The sequence below is a fragment of the Ambystoma mexicanum genome, chromosome 11 (assembly GCF_040938575.1).
Source record: "Ambystoma mexicanum isolate Mex_15411 chromosome 11, UKY_AmexF1_1, whole genome shotgun sequence".
Classification (NCBI taxonomy): Eukaryota; Metazoa; Chordata; class Amphibia; order Caudata; family Ambystomatidae; genus Ambystoma; species Ambystoma mexicanum.
The window spans coordinates 1,470,536,606-1,470,560,429 of record NC_090934.1 but is presented as its reverse complement, the minus strand read 5'-3'; positions in this window follow the sequence as shown (position 1 = coordinate 1,470,560,429).

Genomic DNA, 23,824 nt, shown 5'->3' with positions numbered 1-23,824 from the left:
AGACCGATGGTGAAACTCTTGAAGGGGGGGATGCAACCAATGAGGACTCTGGCCCTGGGGTTGTTGCTTGCTGAATCTGATTCTGGGAATGCCACCATTCCTGCTGCCTCTGTTCCAAACTCCAGCACTGCTCTTCAGGGGGAAGCCCTGGAGATTGAACTTTTAAAATTGGAGCTACAACGGGAACAGTTAGCCTTTCAATACAAAAAGTTGGAAACAGAAGCTGAGTTAAAGAAGGAGTTGGCACAACAAGTAGCGCTCAAAGATAGGGACACTGAGCACCAGAGAATCCAGCTAGAGAAAGCTAGAGTATAGACTTCAGCTAAACCAGTTGAGAGTGTCAGGACCCCAGCCACCAAGTTTATGAAAGATTTGGTTGGTGTGTTTGTGGAGGGTTCTGATATCCTCCAATGGATTGAAGCATTTGAGATGCCTTGTGCAATTCATGATGTTGATAAGAGAGATTGGGCTAAGTGTTTGTTAAGCAGAGTGCCTCAGACTGGATATGACTGTATTTTGAAACTGAGAGTGGAAGAAAGGGGTCAGTATGAGTGCATGAAGTCTGCTTTGATTGCCAAGTTTGGCAAGACACCTACCCAATACCTTAAAAGGTTCAGGGATTTTAAGAAAAGGGAGAATGTGTCTTGGGTTGACTGGGTGAGTGCTGCACATATGAACATGATGGGGTGGATTGATGGATACGAGGTGAAAACTTTTATTGAATTCTCCCACCTTTTGTTTTTTTGAGCATTTTTCTGAAGCCTGTTCACCAGAGCTGCGTCAGTATGTTGCTGACCAGAACATTTTGTATCCCTTTAAGCTGGCCAGGCTAGCTGACAAGCTGGTCTTCCACCGAGTGTCCCCTATTGACTCCAGTGGGAAGGACAAAGAAAAAGGGACCTCTCAGAAATCTGAGGAGTCCCAAAAGCAATCACAGTCGGGTAAACCAAACCCTTCCTCTCCTAAAACCCAAAAATCTAGTGGGGATAAGTCCTCTGTGGGTGGGAATAAAAATAGTGGTCCACCTGCTGCAAAGCAGGCTCCCAGTGGTTCCAGTACCGTACCCCACATTCCTGCCACTTGTTGGGACTGTGGGGCTCTGAATCACAAGAAGGGTGACCCCAAGTGTAAAGGTAAGGCACTTGGAGTCCAGGCTGTCAGCCTGACCTACCCTTACCCCATGTCTGAGGTGGAGGCCACTGTCCTCCCCTACACTACAGGGATCGCATTTGGTGCTCCCATATAGATTTCCCTAGTGTCCCTTTGGGCCTGGGACCAATACGCAGAAGTACTGGTGACAATCCCACAGTACACCCGTAGGTTTTTGAGAAGTGTCCTCTTGAATGGCCAGCCTTCTACTGGTTTGAGACACACTGGGGCAAGCATGACAGTGGTGGACAGGACCCTGCTCAAGCCAGAGGACTATGTAGGTGCTCCTCTGAGAACCACGAGGTTAGCTGGTGGGCCTCCAAAATTATCGCCTGTAGCCTTAGTCACGCTCATGATTGGAGACAAGACAGCAAAGCTTCTTGTCTTGGTTCAGGACAATGTCCCTGCTAACATTCTGTTAGGAAATGTTCTAGTGGAGTTGGGGTTGATCTTGGGTGGTCTTCCCATGACTGCTGCTGCGGTCACTAGGTCACAGGTGACACCGGGTCTGGCTGTGAGTCAGGTACCCGAGCCAAAGGCGAGGCCTAAGGCAAGAAGATGAAAGAACAAGAAGGCCACCTCTGTGAAGGGGGCTCCTTCTCTTCCTACTGTTCCTACAGCGCCCATTGGGATCCATGTTCCGGACAGGCTGGGTCCAGTGGAAAACCCGAAACCTGAGGGAGGAGAGGTAGAAGACCCTCCTGCAGGAGAGGTTCTCAACCCAGAGGACCACCCCCACCTTCAATGCCTGTTGGCTGAAGGGGGACCCTCCCGGGAGGACTTCTGTAAGGGACAGAGAGAGTGTCACTCCCTCAAGGGTCTGAGGAAACACAGGCCCTGCCCCAGGCACAGGGAGAAGTGCCTAGGACATTCTGGATCTATTGGGAGGGTGAGCTTCTTGTTAGCGAGCCCACTAAGCTTGAACCTGGTGCCCTCAAGAGGTTGGTGGTAGCCCAGGTTTACAGGCCCTTCCTGCTGCAGTTGGCGCATGAGGTGCCCTTAGCTGGTCAAGAAGACTAAGCAGAGGCTCCCTGCCCATTTCTACTGGCCTCGGATGGGAGTAGAAGTGGAGTCCTACTGCAGGACCTGCCCAACTTGTCAGTTATCTGGCAAGACTGGAGGCCGTTTCATTGCCCCACTACAACCATTGCCAGTGGTTGGCATACTGTTTGAGAGGGTGGGCTTCGACATTGTCGGTCCCCTTGACCCTCCCACTTCAGGTGGACATCGGTTCATCCTGGTCTTGGTTGATCATGCCACCAGGTACCCTGAGGCTATACCCCTTCGGACTGTTACTGCCAAGGTGGTTGCCAGGGCTCTCCTGGGCATTTTTACCCATGTTGGATTCCCTACAGAGGTTGTCTCTGACAGAGGATCCAACTTCATGTCTAGTTACATGAAAATCATGTGGAAAGAGTGCAGGGTAACCTACAAGTTCTCCACCTCTTACCATCCCTAGACCAATGGTCTGGTTGAGAGATTTAATAAAACTGTCAAGGGCATGCTAGGCACTTTGGAAGAGCCCTTAAGGGGGAAATGGGATCTCCTCCTGCCATGCCTGCTGCTTGCTTACAGAGAGGTACCTCAAGAGGATGTTGGTTTCAGCCCCTTTGAGTTACTCTTTGGACATCCCGTGAGGGGGCCCCTTGCCTTGATCAGAGAAGGTTTGAAAGCCACCCCTTCAGGTCCCACCAAGCAAGTGGGGGACTATGTGTTAGGCCTCAGACGGAGGGTGACACAGATGATGGGTCAGGCAACAGCGAATCTCAAGGCCAGCCAGGAATTGAACAATTACTGGCATGACCTTAAAGCCTCACAACTGGATTGGACTCCGGGACAGGTAATCCTTGTGACGGAGCCTACCATGCCTCAAGCTTGGCAGACAAGTGGACTGGACCCTTCAGGATCATCTCCAAGATGGGTGAAGTCAATTATCTGGTTGACCTGGGAGTACCTGGGGTAGCCCCTCAGGTATTCCATTTTAACAGGCTCAAGCCTTTCCACAGGCGAGCAGAAGTCTCATGTCTCTTACTAGCTTCAGAGCAAGAAGAGGATGAGAGTGAGCCCCTTCCTGATTTGCTGCATAGCAACCCTCAGGATGGCTCAGTGGAGGGAGTACATCTCTCTCCAGATTTGACAACAGAGCAGTAGAGACCCTGCAGGACTTTGCTCTGGCAGTATGCCTCTCTGTTTTCACTGACACCAGGCCTTTCACCGTGGTGTAGGCACGAAATTGACACTGGTGACAGTGTGCCTGTCAAAAGCAGGTGCTACTGTATGTCAGATACCGTTAAGAACCGCATCCAGGCTGAGGTCACCAAGATGTTGGATCTGGGTGTTATTGAACCCTCAACCAGTCCCTGGTCCAGTCCTGTGGTCCTTGTTCCCAAGGCAAGTTCCCAGGCAGGTACCAAAGATTTGCGGTTCTGGGTGGACTACCAAGGAGTCAATAACGTCACCAAAACTGACGCGCACCCATTGCCCAGGGCTGATGAGCTCGTGGACACCATAGGTGCTGCCAAATTTGTGAGCACCTTCGACCTTACCTCAGGCTATCGGCGAATAGCTCTGACGGACCATGCCAAGGAAAAGACGGCATTCTCAACACCTGAGGGACTCTACCAGTTTAGAGTCGTGTCTTTTGGGTTGAGGAATGCCCCTGCCACCTTCCAGAGATTGGTCAATCATGCACTCAGTGGGCTGGAGGCCTTTTGTGTGGCCTTCTTAGACGACATTGCCGTCTACAGTTCCACCTGGGAAGAGCATTTGAAACATCTGGATAAGGTGTTGCAGGCCTTGAAAAGGGCTAACCTCACTATCATGGCCACCAAGTGCCAGATAGCACAGGGGAAAGTCACGTACCTTGGTCATGAGGTAGGAGGGGGTCAAATTCAACCTCTCCCCAGTAAAGTACAGGATATACTTGATTGGGAGACTCCCACTACTCAATCCCAGGTAAGAGCCGTTTTGGGCCTCACTGGGTATTATCGCAATTTCATGGTGGACTATGGAACCATAGCTGTACCTCTGACAGCTCTGACTTGACCCAAACAACCTAGGAAGGTTAATTGGACTGAAGACTGTCAGAGGGTCTTTGATGGCTTGAAAGAAAGTCTGTGTAGGGCACCGGTGTTGTGTGCGCCTGACTATAGCAGACCATTTATCGTCCAGACAGATGCCGTCGACACCGGAATTGGAGCTTTCTTGTCCCAGTTAGATGACAAAGGGAGAGAACATCCGATCATATTCATCAGTAGACCACTCAAGGGTAGAGAACTTAGGTGGGCTACTGTTGAAAAGGAATGTTTTAGCATTGTTTGTAGCCTTAGGCGTTTTAGGCCCTACCTGTTATGAAAGTCCCCGGTTTGTCGTTCAGCCGTACTTCTCGCTTTCCAGTATCTCCGTTATGGCAACGCTGGAGGTTGCCATGGAGACGTGGACTCTCGGCTTCCCGAGTGCATGGTGATCACATGACATGGCAGTCATGCTTACGGCGGAATGGACTCCGCCCACACGCACATAGGAGACGTTTAAATACAGTTGCCAGTACTTGAAACGCTGCTTCTAATTAGCGTTATATTGCCACTAAACTTTTTCAGATTCCGATCTACTCCGACCTTGGAACATCCCTCGACTTCCCTATTTGTCTACTCCCTTGGATTTGTTGACCCGAGCAGTTTGGCAGCTGTTCCAGCGTTCTTTGTTACTGCTGCCTCTGAAAGACGCTAGTGTTCCCTTCTAGAACTCGCTTCCCTCCGTTCCTCCGGCAGCCGTGGGCGGCAGTGTACTCGCGCTGCCACTATACACGCGATCCACTCTTCACTGCTCGCAAGCTTCTGTTTTCATTTGACCTTTCCACGGAACAGCTCTTTTGCGTTCTCTTCCGCATTTGTGGCGAGTACGATCCTTCCTAAAATGGTGCGCCTCTCACCTATTCCTGTCATCAGTTGGTGTTTCTGAACTGTAGACTAATTAACTGTTTTACTTCCTACTACTATCTTGATCATAATTGATATTGCTCCTTGGAACCTGTTTGTATTATTGGGACTACCTCAATTCTGGGACACTTTGAACAATAACATCATGGCAACTACAGTGCACTTCAGAACGCTATCCCGAATCAGTGCACCATCCCGAATCTAGTTGCGACCCTCGTGCCGTTCGGGGTAGCTCCCTGTACCAACTACCTGTTTATTTTTTCCTGCCGTTGCTTATTCTAATCTCTGCCAACTTACTGATTGGGTAAGCCTTTTGCTAATATATATTGTATTCCTTGGGTATAGGTAGGAATACTGGGTTAAACCTATCCTTTTCTTTCTTCCCAGTCATTCTTGGTCCCAGACAGCACCCTTAGATACCATACAGCCCTACCAAGTTTCTTTCAGGTACTTCTTTTGTCTTGGTTAAACCGATGCAGTTGTTTTCTCCATCAATTACGCTATAACTGTGCTTTGTTTATTTCCTACAGCCTTGGTGTGGGTATCCCCGCTCTTTTGGGTAACCAATTCCTCTGATTGTATTCTTTAACAACAAAGGGGTGTGTTGCTTTAAAGAGTTCCTCAGGTTGAGGAAGTCTCGTTCTGGAACATACCTCAACGGTACAATCCCAGCTTAGACTGAACACTTACCAGAGCAGCTCCCTCTCCTCTAGTGTCCTAAGGTTGAGCAACGCCTGACCTGTTCAACTACTGGTGAGTAACACTACCTTACGGGGCCACCGTATTGTGGCCAATGTTGGATTTGACTTTTATGGACTTCATTCATTCACGGCGCGTCACCCTTTCTCAACTCTCATGCTGGACTTCCTTTGCATCTTGTACTCATGGTGGCCCTGAATCATGCTGTTCCCATCTTCATCTTGTATACTGGCTGGCAACATTATGTGTTACTACTGACTTCTGCAATTGTATTCACTCTCCCCTTTTACTTCTCCACTCTTTTGACTGATAACTCTCTGTTCTCTCCTCCTTTCCCTTCTCCTATTTCCTATCCCCTCCCCTTACTTTCTTCAATGCACTTACTCTATCAGAATTGTCCCTGGACCTAGTATGATAGCAACCTCGTCTGTTTCTTCCCCCATGCCCTTACTGTTTTTTTCCTCCCCACCTCCCCTCCAGCACTATCTGAAATGTCATCAGGCCTAGTATGATAGTCGCTTGTTTTGTTCCTCCCCTACCTTTCTGCACCCTCTCCTCTTGTTTTTCTCCGGCTCTACCAGAAATGTGGTCAGGCCTAGTACGGTAGTCGCCTGTCTGTTTCCATTTCCTTCCCACTCTCCCCCTCCCTTCCTTATCTATGTCTTAGCTCTTGCACTATCTGAAATGTCGTCAGGCCGAGTATGATAGTTAATTTCACATCCTTACTGTTCATAGCCTGTAAGAATATCATTGTATTTTCCATTGTTCCCTCCCTTGTCATGAAGCGCTTTGAAACACATTGTGTATAGGTGCTAGATAAATAAACTATCATATCATACCTTCGAGGTCCAAACAGATCATAAGCCCCTGAAGTGGCTTATGCAGATGAAGGGTGAGAACCCGAAACAGCTCAGGTGGTCCATTAGCCTGCAAGGGCTAGACTTCACCATAGAGCATAGAGCAGGGAAGAGTCACGATAATGCAGATGGCCTTTCCAGAAGGTATGTTGACCGAGGGTGTCTATCTCGTGGGAGATTAGGCACTCTAACCTCAGTCTGGGGGTGGGGCGACTGTGATGCTGGAAATGCATTGGAGGGACAGGGCTTCCCTGTCCTTGTCCTGTAGTCCTTTTTTATTTGTGTGCTGTATTGTTTTCTGCCAACAAGTCCATGTGGGACTCCTGGCAGTGTAGCTCCTTCTGTTTGTGGTTTGGTGTACAGACCCATGGGATACCCTTGTGGCACCCATTGGTGGGGGTACAACCCTGTGCCCCTAGTGTATGTTTGTGGGCACCTGTGTGTGGCACACAGAGCAGGGTATGGGCTGGTAGCAGCTCCATGCTGAATTTGACAGGTGCTCTGAGTATCCTCCATTTTGGGATACCCAGGCCCTGCCATTGGAATCAGTTGATTCCTGATAGGAAACAAGATGGCCCCTGTGGCCTCTTGCTTTCTATTGCCTGTTACCTTGTTTTCCCAAAGACCTGGGAAGCCCTGACTCTGTCCCTTCCCCCTGACTGGCTGTTGGGTGGAAGTCCCTTATATGGTAGTGTTGTGAAGTCCAGGCCAAACTGGCTGGAGCCTTCCCGGTGACTGTATGTTGTGGGTACGCCCTGTGGGTGGGACCTGGGTGAATGAAGTGTGTGACCAATATGCACTTCTTGTTGTGGATGTCTGGTTTCTAGTATGACACACAATGACTGAGACAGCCCTGCACGAAACTGGTATGAATGCAGTGGGTAGTGTTGAATGGCTGTGTATTTGTCCCAATACACATTCCTTGTTGTGAGTGTCTGAGAGGGAGGACAATGGCCTGAATGCACTGTATGCCTGATTGGCTGACTGACTGCTGAATGCCCTTCTGAGTGGTTGGTTGCCTGAGTCGGACCAAGCAGAATGAATGGGAGATCAACTAGTATATCTGGGGGCCTCTCACTGCTACAATTTGTTCAGAAGCTGGAGTTGAAACTGACATTGAAACTGAAGCTTAATCTCGAAGCTGAGCCTGAAGAAGAAGTTTGACTGCTGTCTCCCTTCAACGATATTCGGAAGCCGCTGAGCAGTCGAGACTGATCCAAGAGAGGACCTGGTTAGATGCCCTCTTCCCGTGCTCCGAGGGACTATCGAGCACCGTTAACCTTCGGCCAAGCTCCCTGGAAGTCAGACCCTCGGCAGGCTGCCGACCGGAGACCGGGACCGCCGAGGAGAAAGAAGATAAGCACCGGACATTCCGTCCAGCTACGTTGACCAGGGTTCGCAGGTTTGCTATAACTGCTGGAGGCCCGTCGAAGCCGTGTTGCCCAGAAGCGGGGACCGCTTGAAGCCGTGCCATTGACGAACAGAGCTGCATGCTCCTTTGCCTAAGACTTTTGATTCACGGATGCGCACGTCTGCACCGTTGCCTGCCTTATCCCGCCGGAGAAGGCCAGGCCGTCGACGCACAGAGGAGCATCCGCCGGTGGGTTTCACACCTCCCAAAGACCGTAGAGAGGCCGGACGACTCGACGCCCTTGCTGGGCCACAGTTCTTCACAAACCCTTTGCGGTCCGGAACTATTGACTTTGAGGTGCCCCGCACGCCTCTTCCTTGCAGGACATCTTCGTTCCGTCATTGACGAGCACCGCTGGGACCGAATCTACCGCCTCGACGCCGGGTTCACTTTCTTCGAGGGATCTAGACGATCCATGAATCCTGCTTTAAAGGGAGCCGCTCAAGAAGGATCCGTCGACGACTCGTCAAACTCTGCTATTCCAGGTACATTGGGGTGGTAGAAACATTATAGAAGGAAAATAAGACAAAGGGAACAGTATATGGACTGGGCTTGTGGTATCTCTTTTTTACAGGTTGCCCCGGTGGGGGGGGGGATCTCCAAACAGAACTGTGTCCAGTGGTAGTGGCCAGTATTCTGCTAATTGTTCTAACCAACTGCTTTTCTCCTATGTCTATTGTTGGCTACCTTTATTAATTTATTTGTGTGACATTTAACCAGGGTACAGTTGATGCACTTTAATGTAATCTGATGATAATTGTGGTACCAGTTAGAACATTATATATTTGACATTGTAGATTAACTGAGCGCAAAGTGAGTTATTGTGATTTTGTATATAACTTTGAACCTTTCATTATATAAAGGCTGTGTTTAACTAATACAGTGTGTAGACATTCCTATCGCACTTGAGAAAACTTGAAGGGCATGGAGTGACGGTGTACAGTGATTCTGCCTTTGTGACGCCAACCGTACACGCAGAAATGTCACATTGGAAGAGGAGGGGCTATCTCCGTGCGGACGGCTCTCTGGTGCAGCATGCGTCCTTATTGGATAGACTCATTAGGCACTACAACTCCCAGGGGCCATAGCGCTCGTTAAATGTGCAGTGCATACTAAATTTCTTGCGGGAATGAAGCCGCTGATATAAAAGGCAAAAGAGTTGCATGTTCTCTGAAAATTTTGAGTTTTGATACTGAAGATATTAAAGAAAATTTGACTACAAACATGTTGGAAGGGTTTAATATGATGTTAATATCCCAGTTAATGGACATTCAGGGAAGTACATCACAGGAAGAGCAAGAACTGTTGAAGCAAAGGGGGTGTTCTTTATCCCCCACAGAAGCTTTATGATGACAGGAAAGCAATGGAAAGTCCATGATGCCATTAACTTTATTATAAATCACGCTTGAACAGCTGCTTTAACCTGCGCATGTAACTAGAGAATATCTTGCTGCCGATATTGCATTAGACTGGTTCATTCCTAATGTGTTGGAACACATTGCACTGTTTATGGTGAACTGCATCGTATGTCAAATGTTTACAGCTGGGTATACACTGAGAACAATTAGAGGAGTAATACCTCGACCGCATGGTCAGTTTCAGCATTTACATATCGACTATGTCAATATGCTGCAGACATGTAATGGATATTGGTATCCATTAGTGGTGGTGTGCCCCTTCTCTAGGTGGATCGAAGTGGGTCCATGTGCACACCCTGATGCCACTTGCACAGCAAAGTTTTTAGTACGCAAAATTTTCCCAAGGTTGTGTATGTCTGAAGCACTAACATATGATAATGGGCTGCATTTTGTCAGTGAGCTATTCAAACAAATAGGGCTTTTATTAAGTATAAAGCACAAGTTCTCTTCTGCTTATCACCCACAAATGAATGAATATGTGAGAGACTCTATGGTCTTCTCAAAGAGAGGATTGCCAAAATTAAATTGACTTTGAAAAAGGGATGGCTGTGTTTCCTACCCCTAGCTTTATATGCCCTTCGGAATCAAACATGTTCGGACCATTACCTCACCCGCACTAGCTAGTAACAGGTTGTTGAATGAGAACGCTCCTTACACCTCCATCTAGGATCAGGAGTGATGCCCAGTGTGTAGCCAAAACTTTAGTTGATGAGATGCACGATTATTTGACATGTATGGCTTCCAGTATTTCTTTCATTTCAGATCAAATGAAGCATCGGTGGGAAGGTCTAGGAACACGGAAGAAGATAATTTGGCGACCAATCCGAGTGAACTATTACCATAACCTAAGTTATATGTTGGGGGCCTGATGCTCTTCAGAAACTTCACCCGGAAGTGGCATGAGCCTGACTTTAATGGCCCATTCCTTGTTGGGAGGTTTCCCCTTCAGCTGTTGAGATGTCGGGAAGACGAACTTGGTTGCATCTGAGCAATGTGAAGATTTATAAAGGCTAGACCCTCCCTCCCACCCTTGCTGATCCAGAAGCAAGACCAGAAGAAGAACTTCTGCGTGTGCAGACTCGATCAATGACTAAAAAGGACATAAAGGAACAAGTGATCAAACACGTACTTTATTTGAACTGGAATGCAATAGACACTCCTTATATATTGTAGCAGAGAGTGCAAGGACATTCCAGAGTTTTTAAAATGAACTTTTAGAAAAATATTGATGCATCAGGATCATGCATAAACATCAGTTCTTGATCAGAAATTGGAAAAGAGGTCAATATCCAGATTCATTTTGTGAAGAATATCTGTTTTAAGTGATAGAAATACATGATACCTGCCAATAGGGACGTTCATTGGCTTGTGGTTGCTGTTTTTGTGTTCATACTTCAATCTTACACTGCTCTTTTTCAAAGAGACGATTATATTCACACTTTTTACAGGATCCTAAAAATGGTCCAGCGATAAGACTCCTCATTGCTATAATTGAACAAATTGTACATTTGCAAATGTAAGAAAAACTCAATTATTGTATTAAAAATGATTAACAAAGAAGTCGGCATGATTATAGAGAGAGAGCGAGAGTTCAGCAAGTAGTAAGATGGCACGAAAAATGGTTGCCCAGTTTTCTATGAATAATATATATTTGCATGATTGTTCTTGTTGTCTTTTTGTTCCTTGTCTTTCACAGTCTTTATCGTCTTAATGGTTCTCCCGAAAAAAAAGTTCCTATGATTCTCCCCACTATGAGTACGAATTATGACAATTTCCTTGATCTTTATGGATATGTTAGGAGACATAAAAGAGGTGCAGAGGAAGATAATGAAGGAATAAATACATATCTAGATAGTTCAGCTCACCTGGGGAACAACATGTGGTATCAATACATGAAAACGTGGGGGAAAGAGCATCGGATGTGAGTTGCTATGTCTGCTCTCTCATCCCCTATGCCATGAACACAGTAAGGACTTTCATTTCGAAGTAGGTTTTAGAACACAATGCAAAATGCCTCAGCCATCTTGCAGCATGTACTACTCAAGGACAGTTCCAAGGAAGTTGGGCAACCTTGCGATGGAGATCAGGATGGTCGTTTCCATACCAGGATGACTATATCAAGACAATACGAATGGAGAAGGAGCCTGGATGAACGGACAAAACGCTTGTGTATCCTGCTGCAGCACAGGATGAGGCAATCATTGAAGAAACAAAGGGAATGAACTGTCCTGATGTGACGGAAATAGCAGGATCGCCTGGATGTTGAGAACGAACTCAGCTGTTGCTCTATGGACAAGTGCATACCAAGAAGGGAGGGGAAGAAGGAATGATGTTCTGTGCAGCTCATCTGCTGAAAACAGAATATGTACAAGAAGTGCAGAAAGTGAATGATGGATGCTTAAAGTCATGGGCCAAGCATCCCATGTTACTGACATGGGTAGAAGACGAATCAGGCCCAGTAGTTGTAATTCCATTGGTTAATACGACAATATGTTTCCGAAGACATGGAAAGAACCATGTGGGATATAATACAGAATGCAAAACCCCAATTGACATTCCCACAACGGCAGAAGGGACAGCAGCTGTCCTTATGGATCGATATTGGGCTTGCCGATCTAGAGCCTATATGAAGTTGCCCAAGGACTGCGTGGCAGTGTGTTCCCTGGTGCTCATCCATGTTCCAGCTTTAGTGATTTCTCAGAGTGATCTAAACATTGGTGAATTTCCAAAAGTGGATGGCCTTTGAGAAAAAGATCACTTGAACTCCTACAGATGAAAAGAGAACTTTACTTCTCAGCCAAGTCAATAACTGCGTATGAAACTATTCCTGAAGAGCACAAGTTATTCAGCAAGACTGCTATGATTATGACAGCTATATTCATGCCTGGAATTCAAACAGTGGCGAACGCCAAATGGTTGCAAATCACTAGATGGAAGCTCCTGCAGACAATCAATGCTACCAAAAGGGATTCAACATCATTAAAGAAGAGCTGAGAGCCATACGATTGATGACCCTCCAGAATATATATGTCCTTGATATGATCACAGCGATAGAAGGAGGAGTTTGTGCCAAAATCGTGCCATCCTGTTGCACATTCATACCTTCTCATGATGGCCAGAATGGGACCTTGGCAGAGAGACCTGCATACCAAGATGGAAGATTAGACGGAGGACATTGAAGATGACGGTTGGCTTACCTCCTTGTTTTCATGGATTCCTCTGTAGTTGGCAGATCTATTTAAGGTTCTTGGAGTAATACTGGTGCTAGTAATGTTTGGATTCTGTAAAGACAGGATGGTGATTGCCCAATGCAAGAAAGCGGAAAAGAAGGTAGTAGTAATGAAGATCATGATTGATGTAAAAAATGAACCAAACGCCAAAGGCTGACTGATGACACTATCAGAAATTACATAAAGGCTAGCATCGTAGCACCTGAGGGGACATAGTTTCTGTATCCAAAGAATCATAAGAAGTATGTGGGAAGATGGGTCTATTGTACCCCAAATGGTCAATGTAGCTACTTGATCTGGAGTGTAGATGAACATGCCAAATCAGCAGGCTCCATGAGGGGGTGATGAAGAAATGGACACCAAACAAACACTTCTTCAAGAGAAAACACCAGGATGAAAAAATACTCGAGGAGGTGGTCGGAGACTCGACCAGAGGGGAGAATGTAGATGAGCAGCTGTATACCTCTGGAGGAGACCCCGCCCCCTTTCTCCCATATGTTGGAGACATGAGACCGTGCTTGACACCAGCTTTTGTGCCAATATCTCAGCGTGTGTTTGAAAGAAGATGCTCCTTGAGACAACCCTACCAAAAGTATCCCCAAAGTGATGACAATCTAATGGAGGAACTCACTGAATGAATATGAGAAAGAGCAAAGAAAAGAAGTTAGTGACGTCACCAAAAGTATGTACGACGTCCTGTGATGCTGACTGAAGAGAATGTATGAATCGTAAAGAAACTAATGATGAAGTAAAGAATCAAATTAACTTTTAAATACAAAGAAGATTACTTGTGCACAAAGTTTTGCAGAGAATGAACCGCTCAATAAATGTACAGATGCTGAAACACAAGGTAGATTAAGTCATCATAGAAGCTGGCTATTCCTAGTGACTAGAAAGCTGGCGAAGCCGCCATTGTTTAGAAGCTGGACATCGGTATCATGAATTTAGTAAGCCAGGACCCATGAAGCAGTAAGGGAAAACTGTGTAGAAGCAAGAATAAGCAGAATTGTGGAGCTGCATGACGAGGTTGTCTGGCCTGGAGACACGACTGAAGCAGCCATGGTCCGCTATCTATTCTGGAAATGAGCAAACGTGCGGAGGATGAATTGTCCCTTGTTAAGGTGCAAAATAAGAAGACCAACAGTGCCAAGTTTCATTCATTTAGAGCATTTGAAACCTGCAAAATGGATACAATTGTGGTCATGTGAGCCAAGGATGAAAATAGAATTTGAACATGGAGTGCCAGACATGATAGTGAGTGCCTTCACTCCCGTACATTCTCAAGGACTTTTGCAAGGCCAAGTGCAAAGACAATCTTCATGGCAGAAGGCATGGGTAATGAGTGATGAGAGATGCTGGGCTAATTGGTTGGGGAGGTAGTGTCAAGCCCCATCTCCTTGCACCTGGTCTGGGCTTACATGCTGCTAAATGAACCGAATATTCCAAACATGGCACAAGCATGCCAACCAATTATCGTAGTCCATATAACGAAGGACCTTATAGTTTAAAGACCAATGAGAAACTGTCTATCTAATGTTTCTGAAGATTACATGTTTTAGAGGTAGACATATGTTGTCTACCTAATAGTGGGCAGCCAATCACAATCCTAGCTACTATAGAAAAGAATACTTAGATGTTCCCCTTAGCCAATCCCAACCCTTGATAGGTTTTTCATTATTGCCACGTAGTATGACGTCATCTCTGATGTATTTGTGTGTATAAAAGTCATAAATGTGTGTAAAGATCGCTGAGAGAGACCGAGCGTCTGTCCGTTGATGTTCGTTGTAAACTCCCTGTTTTATATAATTGTTAATTAAACAGTACTTTGCCATCTTCCTGAGTTGGTTACATTATTTGGATTTAGAGTTATTCTGTGTGATCCCATCCATTACATGCATGTTCCTAAAGGGCCCTAAGCTTACCTTGGATTTGAACTCCACTGATCACAACCAGGCAAGGCAGAGCTACGGTTAGGACATTGTGCCCGTTAAACCCTATGCAAGTGGGTAGGACTGTGTATGTGTGGCGAATCAATTTCCGGGGCACCAGTGGTCCAGGGATGAATATCGGTTTCTAAACCATCAGTCAGCCCCACACCTCCAGTACACCAGAAGGGATCTGAACAGATTGGAAACACAAGTGAATTATAAACTTCTTTGTCCAATTTTGGTAATGTGGATGGAACGGCAGGCTAATCTCTGCAAGGTCGTGCATCGTTGGTTAGTTGCAACACAGTGAAAATACAATTATTACCCAATGATAAAAGGGACTGTCCAGTTTAGGTTGTATAAAAATATCTAATTTATTATCACAACGGAACGGTTCTAGCACACTACAAAATTCAACTCACCCTGTAAAGGAATGCAGAGGACAGACAGTTTCAAAGAAGGAAAAGGGATGCATTCTGGATACGGACAGGAGGGTAGTAGGTAAAATAATGAATTGCAGTAGCTCAAGGATACTTGGTTTCAGCACAAACGGAACAATGGGTCGTGAAATGGAACTAGGGGCATTCGGAGAAAAGCCAGGGGGACAGAACCACAATGTACCTTGTGCTTGTATAAGTTCTTGGTGCTCAAGAGGGTCAAGTCAGTTTCCGAGTGCTTTGCAGCTTCTGCGACAGAGTTCAAGATGGGAGAGAGCTGCAGGTATCAGGTGGCAGGCAGTTCAGCGAGCGAGGCTGGACGAATGGCTGAAGACTGGCCTACATTGAGGCTCGAGGTCAGGAATCATCTTGGTGCTGGTTGGTGGGTCTGAACCACTGGTTGAGGCATTTGGATGGCGTGAGTGACTGTGGCGTAACAACAGTCAGCGGTGCAGTCGGTCGCAGCTCGAGGGGCTCGACTGACTCAAAAATGTCCTTTAAGGCAGAGCTGGTAGATGCTTGTCAATGCACTCCTCCTAGCATCTTCACTGAGCTTGTGTCGTTCTTTTGGGCAGACGGGCCACAGCTGAGGAGAGTGTTGCAGGCAACAGTGTTGTCCTTGGTTTGGTTCAGATACTCTGTGGCACTTCCCACCTAGGAAGCTTGCTGTACAGCCTAGCAGGGAATTCTCTGTGCTGGCTGAGTACCACTTCTGGAGCTCCTGTAGGGTCCTCTGGATTCAATATCTCCCTCTGTTCCCTGGGAGATGTTTGGGGGAGGAATTTTGCTTCCCTCTTTGGAAATTCTGGCCTTCCTTCACTGGTAAAAGCTGTAAGGAAAACTGTACCTTCAGCCAGGTTCCGATTAGTGCTTCTTGTAACTCTGTGTGAAGTCTTTATATGATCTGCCCAAAAGAAGGGTTTGACCCTCTTTTAAAGCCATATGGACCACAGTGATTGTTGTAGGATAAGCCTACCGTAATGAGCCAACCCTAGCTCCCCACTAACAATCTCCTGTGTGCATGAGATCATAACCAGAGTGCTTTGCAACAGAAAAAGTAAAGGGGTGAAACCGTGTAATACCAAGTCCCACCATCTTCCTGTCTGTTTTGGATGGAAGGGTCTCTCTGGTTAATTGAGCTCTCTGTGGTTCCTGATTAAAGAGGCAGGTCTCCCTTGGAGCTGCAGCGAGACCAGACATTCGGTTGCCGCCAAACCACATTCTCGTGCCTTTGGAATGGCAGACCCCTGCAGGGATGACTACTGTAAACAGCTGTCCCAGACATGAAAGGTCACTGCCCTTGATACTGAGAGGCAGGAGCTGGCTTCAGGTTGACACACTGCATATCAAAGGTTATTGGGGTTTTCCTGTCCTTTGTTAGTCCTGCGAACGGGCCACTCTGGGGCCTGTTTGAACTAATTCTGATTAGTATGCAAAGCTGCCACCAGCAGCAGAGCTTAAACAATGGGACAGGGCGGGTCCGTGGAGCCTTTGTTTAGTTAATTAGGCTGACCATGGCAGGAAGAAGGTTTTGTTTTGCCCTTCTGAGTTGCCTTGATGGTACTCTTGGCTGTCATATTCCAACTAAATACGACAGACGGGATGGTGCCTGTAGGATCTGTCCACCAGAGTACACTGGTCTATGTTGTGTGGTGACCATAGGAAAATGTGTGGTTGGCTTAGCCCCGCACATTTTCCAGACATGTATCTACCATTATTCAATTTAATTTAAAATTTCAAAAAAGCCCAGGCACGCGCGCCCCTGCCGTGTGGATGGTCGATTTCCTCACAGTATGTAAATTCACCCCCTTGCACCCACCCACTCTGTAGTAGAATTTTTCTGTGACATGAAATTTGCATTGTCCACGCAGACAGAAGCACACAGTTTGCAGGTCCAATCGACTGTTCATTTTAAATAAGCGGTTATTTTATACTGGCCATCCATATTGCCATATAGTTTTAATAATATACTATGAATGCTGGCACTGATACAGAGGTTTGGTGATGTTAGGCACGAATGGTATGTGCTGCAAAGCACATTAGACACTGAGAAGATTACCTTTGGATAAGCGCATCAAACAGTTGCTCTGTGCACATCAAAGGATTTGTGATGTACAAAGTAGCGGAACCATACATGTGGGCCATGCTTATTGCAGGAGCAGTGTTCCTTCTACACCTTCATACTCAGGAAATGTAACGTGTCTTAATAGATAGTAATCAGTTATTGAAGAAGATGGGTGTGAAATATGAGAAGAGGTGCCCCCTCCTCAAGTCACAAAGGAGTTTAGTTATCAAATCATTTTATAGAAGTCTGGGGTGACTAGCAATATGGCTGGGCATGCTGTATTCCTTATAATACTTGGCCGTATACTGTCCTCCCAGTAATACAGGACCTTTTGCTTCATGTGTTGGACGATATCTTCCAGTTCCTGAGGCATGCCATCCATGTTGAATCTTTTTGTATTAAAAAAAACTCTCATGTGCAGCCATTCATGAGTTTCAGAAAAATAGTTTAAGCAGTTTAATAAAATGGATCTAAAAAGGTTTTTGTTTTGTGCTTTAAAATAATCGGCAACATGCAAATTCATCCTCTCGTGTGATACACTCCAGCAGTGCACAGGTTAAGCACACTTCCATAAACGGTTCCTGTTCAATTCATGGCTGTGCAGTGTCACACTGATCACCCATATGACGAAGTGCTGCAGTGGAAGCTGGAATTCTCCTCTACATTGTGATGTCACAACTGAAGCGCAATACCTAATTGTTAGGGGAGAATTCTCATACATGGGCTAATTCCCGCCACCTTAGAGACCCCCAGCAACTTTGCTGGATTTTGAGGACTTCATGTTTTTTACCTGGAGAGAGTGAGACCCTTTTTCCCACTCTCTGATGTATTTTAATGTGATTTTATACACTGTTTCTCTTTTGGTTGTGGAGTCTAACAAACTCCATAGGCATCAGCTTTTACAATTATGTCACACATCACCTTCAGTGCAGTGCTACAGGGAAGTCTTCCAGATTTCCCAAGGTTTAAATACCTTCTCTGGGATCAACTACTGTTTCTCCGAGCAGTGAAGTGAAATTGACTTTACTTACATTGTAGCTTTTTAGACCCAGCACAAACTATCTTACAATAGGGTGCTGGAGGGGTTACTTAGTTTCACCTGTGTCTAGATCCTCATGTAACATTTTTATGTTACCCTTTCCTCACTGAATGGCTGGTAGCAGTGGTTTCGTTTTGAACTACCACAGTTTGCATTTACCGCGGCTGTTCGCAGCCTCCGGTAAAGCAACAGTGGGAGCCATCTTTCACGAAATGGTCCCCGGTCTTCTTTTTTCGCCATGTCTTTGTGGAAAAGGTCTTTCTAGAGATTTTCTCTGCGTGCCAAACCAGGTTTGGTCTCTTTGTTCATTTCGCCTTTGGCGGGATTCAGGAGTGAAGCCTGCCTCTGGCTCCAGAGTGTCTGGGGTGGGCAGGAAGTGAGGGAGGTGCCTGAATATCCCTGTGCTTAGTCTCATAGCAGACCCAAATGCACTCTGTGGTGATTGGCTGGCTGACTGTATGGCAAGGACAGACACCCTCCTGGGTGAGTGACCGCTAGGCTGGAATGAATGGGAGAGAACTGAATAAAAGGTGAGTCTTTTGGCTTGGAAGGCAGAGTCAACCACTGGATGAAGGAACCGAAGAAGAGCTTCAAGAGGACGCCTGCTGCAACTCCTGGACCGTTGGTTTGCCCGGTGAAGCCCTGCTGCAGTGCCAACTTGCTAAATTCACATCGACAGAGAAGCCCCTGCAAGCACAACTTCTCCCTTTGAGTTGGTGGGACCAATCAACTCCAAAGTAAGCCACCTGGACATCCATCTCAGAGCTGGTTGAGAATTTCCCCAGAGTTGCTGCTGGAAACCATAGAGCCTGGGAGAGGAACACCAGATTGTGTGTGTTGCTTTTAAGCTGGCCTAGAGCTTTTGGAAGATCCTCCGGACTCCCAAGAAGCCGGACTTATCAAACCTGAGCCCCCTCAACAGAGTGCAGGACCCCAGAAGCAAGGGAAGCCCACCTCAACAGCCAGGAACCGTATTGTTGCTATTTGAGGTGGTCGCAAGGAGCTGAAACACGAAATGGCCACTGAAAGTGAAGTTGCAGGTTGCTAATTTTTGCCAGTCCCAGTGCATTGCAGGAGTCACCCGAAGTCCTCCCTCTTGTCCCCACGACTGAGGCCCAGGAACAGTGAGATCTGCAGAGCTGCACAGGAACAGGAGTCATCTGCTGCCTCTTTTCTTCATTGCTAAGGTTCTGTAAAAAGTCTGAGAGAACTTACCTCTTACTGTGGAAGTGCTTGTAAATTCCACAACTCACAAGTCTAATTAGCTTGTGGCCCTACATTTAATTCTAATTTTTATCAAAGACTCCTAAAAACTTGCGCAAAGATTTTTCCATTTATTATTTTATTTTGGATTTGTAGAGCGCACTGCAGCCCATAAGCATCGAGGCGCTATAAGGATACTTAAGAAGGCAGGCTTGTGGGTTACAATAAGCGGCCCAGGAAAAAAGCTTAAGACAGTTGCTTACAATGTCGGTTACAGAATACATTATTCTTACAATGTTGGTTACAGAATACATTTACAGAATACATTTACTTACCTGAAGTGCTTCATCCTATACAAGACTTTTGCCTATTGACTTTGGCTTATCCTATTGAATTGTATGACTCTTCTAAGAGGATCTGAAAGTATTTGCCCTGCTTAAGAATATTGGTGATCTCTTGTGTTCTAATAACCTTTGCCTCTTACCAGCTTTTAAGAGTGTTCTGAATGCCAACATTAAGATATTAATGTCCCCAGCACCCATGTTACTGAAGTCCTCTGTGGGTGTAGGTTGTCTGTGGGCCACCCCAAAAGGGTCTTGTCTGATTCAGAAACTCAGAGTGTACAGTATTGAAGTGTATTTGTGTGTTACTATTATATCGCTCCCTTCTAAAGAAGGCTTTATAACTGACTGATAAATTAATTATTGTTTGTGCAAGAAACCTTGAGTGTTAGAGTTTATTTGAATAAATAAAAATGTAACTGTGAATCTTTGTATAACTCCACTACTGCTCACATTTCCCCTCTTGAGATAAGCCTGGCTGCTCAACATGCTACCAGAACTGTGTAGTACAAGCTTATACCAAAGGTTGGGTTGCCTATACCTGTAGTCAGAGTTGTTTGTAGTGTTCCCAGAGTTTACTGCATTCAAACTTTGCCTAACACTGGTGGCAGGCGGTGAGGATATATTGTAGAGTTGTTACATTGGGAGTTTGCTTTGCTTTTGTTCAACTAAAAATCTTCACAAGACTAAGCTCCACTAGAAAAGCAATTGTAACATGCCAGATGTGGATAACTTCAGACCGGAAGCCCTGATCATTTTGACAGTAGAGCAACTGAAAGAAATGTGTAAAGTCAGGTCTCTCCATGTTAAAGGAAAGAAAAACGAACTAATTGCAAGATTGTTGAATAATCAAAGTCTGGGTAGTAGGCCTGTCACACCTACTACCCTAGGAAATGTGGAAAATGATAACGAGGATAATTCAGAGTCTAACACTAATATTGTTGAAGAGTCAGAAGAGTCGCGAGAAGAGAGCCCCTCTTTACCTCAACAGGCCCTTATGCCTCAACCTTTAGCCATATGAAGCCTACCAGGTCCAGTACTGAGTCCAGAATTTGTCTCTCTTGAAAAAATGAGACTTGAGTTAAAGTTTAAAAGATTACAAGTCCAAGCTGAAGCCAAACATCAGGATCTCAAACTAAGGGAAATGGAATTACAACATGCTCTTGAAATGAAGAAATTGTCTCTTGAAAATGTTTCTATCCCAGAGTCTTATAGGTCTTCCAGTCCTAAGAGACCTTGCATGCCTAAGGAAGCTGAGAGTATGTATGAGTTGAAACTTGATATTTTGGATCGATTGGGTGCTTTTGAATAGAACTATGGGATTCGGGGTTTCACAGGGAATCCGTTGATTCCTTGGCTCTTGCCTAGGCTCCCTCAGGTTGCAACTGATGCTGTAATGGAGGCGGGGGAACTTGAAAGATTGGAGTATGAAACTGTGAAGCTAGCTTTGATAGCTAAATTTGAGAAAACTCCTTCCCAGTACCTTAAGAGGTTTAGGTCCCTCAAAAAGACTGATGGGTACTCCTTGGGCTACCTGGGTGTGCAGATGTTTGAAAAACTTAGATGGTTGGGTTAAGTTTTACAGAGTTAACTCTTTAGAAGGAATGATAAATCTTGTTTTTGTTGGAATCTATTTTTGATGCCTGCTCTCCTGAGCTGAGACAGCACTTGGCTGACTCTAAAGAGATTGATCCCAATAAGCTAGCCAAAGCTGCTGACTTGTGGGTTGCTAACAGGGCTACTCACAAGGATTCTGGGGCCACCCATAAAAAGGCTGAGGGGAAGCAGCACAAGAAAGATGACAAAGAGAATTCTAAAACCTCCCCTCCAAAAGAGGGCCACAAACAAAAGAAGGGTAAGCCACATGGGAAACCGAATCAGTCTAGTGAAACCCCTGGTGCCAAACCAGAGAGAGGTCAGCCGAAGCCCCCATTTGTCAAAACATTTGGAAAATGTTATGCTTGTGGGTCAACTGACCATGTGAAAGGGGATCCCAGATGCAAGGGTAAACCTTTACGGATCCAGACTGCCTCCTTAGCCTTCAATCCTGAGGGAGAAGTACATATGGCAAGTGGAAACTTTCAACTATTGGCTGAAGACCCCATTGGAATCTCTGCCAGTGTTTCTTTAGTGTCCCTGGGTCTGTGGGAACAGCAGAGATTAGATGTGTATAACTCTTTACCAGATAACACAAAAGAATGGTATCCCTACAAAATATACCCACCAAAAACATCGCTGTATATATGGCCGTTTGTCTCGCCATAGGCGGTATGTTTGGGGAGGATATTTTGTGGGAGCGGGGGTTTCGGGGGTGTCCCCCGCACATTTTAAAATAATGCAGGGTTTACGGGGGTGTCCCCCGCAGGGTACATGGGTCAATATCGCCGCAAAAATATGGCGGTATTTTTGTATCACAATATTTTTGCTGGGATATTAACACATGGAGCCAAAAGAATACTACAAGGACAGTGTACTTGTAAATGGTCAGGAGACACATGCCATTAGAGACACTGGGGCCAGCTTCACAGTGGTGGATGAAACCTTTTTCAAACCTGAGGATGTTGCGAAGGCACCCAAAGGTCCCAGTAAGCTTGCTGGAGGCCCTATCCAGATGGTTCCAATACTACCAGCTCTCATCCAGTGCAACAATATTACTGTAAGAATACCTGTGAGTGTTCAGAGTGAGGTACCTGGGAGAGTCCTGTTGGGGAATTACTTAAAAACTCTTGGAGTTGTATCAAGCACCCCCAGGCCTCCCAGTAAAAGGAAGCAGCAGCAGGCTAGGAAGGCCAGAGAGCTTACTTTAAATGACTCTCAGTGGGTTGTTACAGAAGGACCTATAACACCCAGTTCTCAGGAAGAGCCAACTTCTATTTCCAAGAAGAAAGAGACAAAGGGGAAACCCAAGGTCTCAGGAAACAAGAAAGATAGCACTCCTGTGCATCAACCCAGGACATTCCCGAGAGGACAGTCCAAAGTCACACCTGTGACTACTCCACCAACTGAGGCCGAGTGTGAGATCCAACCAGGAGAGATTGAGTCAGCTACTGAGGACTCAGAGCTGGAAGACGGTCTTCCCCCTGTTGGCGATCTGGATCCTAAAGACCATCCTGAGCTGCAGTCTTTACTGTCAGAAGGTGGCCCCTGTAGAGCAGATTTCAGCAGAGGTCAAAGAGAGTGTCCTACTCTTGAAGGACTTCGCCAACAGACAGTTTCCCAGCTGGAAGGGCAAGAGCCAGGGAAGCACAGGTTGTACTGGGAAGATCGCCTCTTCTACAGTGAACCTATTGAGTCTAGCCCAGGAGGCTACAGAAGACTTGTAGTGCCCCAGGAGGTGAGACCTCAGTTTCTACTGTTAGCCCATGAGATTCCTTTGGCTGGTCACTTACGTTTTAAGAAGACCAAGGAAAGGATTTCTCTTTATTTCTATTGGCCTAAAATGGGTTCTGATGTAGATAAATTCTGTAGAAGCTGTCACACTTGTCAGATATCTGGCAAGAGTGGAGCCAAGAATGTGGCACCTTGGTGTGTCCCCCCCCCCCCTAATGGTAGAGTCCCTTTTGAGAGGGTAGGAATCAACATTGCTGGTCCCTTGGACCCTCCAACATCTTCAGGCAATCAATTTATATTGGTTGTGGTAGACCATGCTACCAAGTATCCTGAAGCAATACCTATGAGGACTGTCACAGCCCAGGCCATGGCTAAGGCCCTACTTGGTGTTTTTACCAGAGTAGATTTTCCTAAGGAGGTTATCTCTGACAGGGGATCACATTATATGTCCCACTACATGCAGGCCATGTGGAAAAACTGTGGAGTGACCTACAAGTTCTCAACAGCCTACCATCCCCAGACAAATGGATTGGTAGAGAGGTTTAATAGAACTTTGAAGAGCATGATAGGTGCTTTAGAAGAACTCTGTAGAAGAAAGTGGGACCTTCTACTGCCATACCTTGTCTTTGCTTATAGAGAAGTCCCCCAGGAAGGGGTTGGAATCAGTCCCTCTGAGCTTCTCTATGGTTATCTGGTTAGAGGTCCATTGGCCCTAATCATGGAGGGGTTGGAGAGTGTTCTTCCCACAAGCCAGTGAGAGTCACTGATTATGTGTTAGG